This window comes from Micropterus dolomieu, linkage group LG14 (genome assembly GCF_021292245.1).
Source record: "Micropterus dolomieu isolate WLL.071019.BEF.003 ecotype Adirondacks linkage group LG14, ASM2129224v1, whole genome shotgun sequence".
Classification (NCBI taxonomy): Eukaryota; Metazoa; Chordata; class Actinopteri; order Centrarchiformes; family Centrarchidae; genus Micropterus; species Micropterus dolomieu.
The window spans coordinates 25693365-25695107 of NC_060163.1; the positions used below are offsets into that span (position 1 = coordinate 25693365).

At 40.3% G+C, this 1743-nt stretch overlaps 2 protein-coding genes across 7 annotated transcripts in view; one reads left to right on the top strand and one right to left on the bottom strand.

Moving 5' to 3' along the window:
- LOC123982746 (stonustoxin subunit beta-like) overlaps positions 1 to 1743 on the bottom strand; it is an 868592-nt gene that overhangs the window by 178236 nt on the left and 688613 nt on the right. The gene's annotated exons all lie outside the window — the stretch shown is intronic.
- The window catches only part of LOC123982748 (glutamate receptor ionotropic, delta-1-like), a 290438-nt gene that overhangs the window by 43591 nt on the left and 245104 nt on the right, over positions 1 to 1743 (top strand). The window lies entirely within an intron of this gene.

The window sequence follows — 1743 nt, forward strand, 5'->3', positions numbered from 1 at the left end:
GGCCATTTTCTGTCCAGGATGTTGAAATCAGTGGAATAATAGGAAACATAAAGACCATTTTCAACAAAGATTGAGATCAAAAGCTTTTATGGAAATTTAAAGAAATCACTTACCAAAGCCGTTGATGGATGAAGGATGTATTGGTAATGTGGTTCACCAGAAATCAAATGACAGTGAAGAGGTGTCTGTCTTATGGGCAAGCTTTGTTTGAAGATTCAAGGATTCACAGAGATTTCAAAATAAGAAGCCGATGATTGTGATGTCCTGCCTGTGTAACAGATTCCCTTCTATCATACCCAGAAATGCCAAAGCTGACGGATTGTTGGAGGATTGTTGGACAGAAAGTCAGGACAAAGTGTGAAATATTGGATGGTTGCGTGGGTTTGTTTAAGCTCGTGGTTTTAGTTGTCAGTTTGTCTGGTGATGGAGCTGTGAACCAGATGGCTGGTTTGGTTCAGCTTGTGTGTTCAGATATAAACTATCTGCGTTTTGACTCTGAATTCAATGAGTCATGCTCGCTCTATTTTTCCCGCAACCTTCATCTGAAACAAATTTAAATTGACTTCCTGTCTTCTCTCTAAACAGCAACAGATTTTTAAGGCCAGGTTCATGTAATGTTGTCATTCACATTTTAATAAGCCCGCCAAACTTAAACACAAAATTTTTTGTCGACTTCCAAAAAAAAAATCTGATTTGGAGTTGCAGTAGTCGGATCAACATTGTTTGTCATCGCCTTCCAAAACCATGACAGAAATTATTCATATGATTGTTATCTGATGTGCCAACTCCATAGTTGAGGTTTGGCAGCTGAGAAGAAGCTGTAAAATCCCACCGCACACCACCTGCCCAGCAGCAAACTGCAGACAGAACCAGTTACAGATGAGATGGTGAACATGGTGGAGCATTTAGCAGCTAAAGAGCCAGATATTTCCCTCAGGAGCTGGTGGAGACCAAACACAGAGCTCACAGACAGAGAATACTGGACTCGCCTTCATCAGGTGACAAAAACACTGATTAGCGTCAAGTGATCAGATGTTTCATTATATTAAATCATAAATTAGCTAATTTTAGGCAACAAGTCTTGCAAAGGTGCTTTGTGTTGACGCATTGAGAAGAAGAGCTGCAACAAATAATCTATTAGTTGTCACCTACTAAATTAATCTGCAACTATTTTGATAATTTATTATTCGCTTTCAACACGTTCTCACTCCCGACTCAAGGCCCTTTGCCGTCGCCTTCTAACGACCTGGGTACCCCTTTTGCATCATTTATTGATGTTTAGGGCTCCGCGGTCAAGTTAGCAAAGCTGGGCAACAAATGTACGACTTCCAGTAAAGATAGCAACAATAAATATGCAACGCCCAGTTAGAGTTTCATAATAAAACGCTAGCGTTTCCAAACATTGCAATTTCGAAACGGCGCGTTATTAAAGTTGTGAAACGTTGCAGTTTGGTTGGGTTTAGGCAACAAAACTACTTGTTTAAGGTTAGGAAAAGATCATGGTTTGGGTTTAATAAACTACGTAGGTCAGTTAACACGTTTACTTAACTAACGTCACTTACGTCAATTTACGTAACGTGCCTAAATAAAAATATTTAATGTTGACTTTTTGTTTCACACGGGACACGAACCCCGGTCTCCTGGTTCAAAGTCGGGGTTCTGGCCCTCCATCCACCTCCTTACTCAGTCTTTACTGTATAATATCATAAACCTGCCTTTACCGTCACAAACCGACGCTACAGG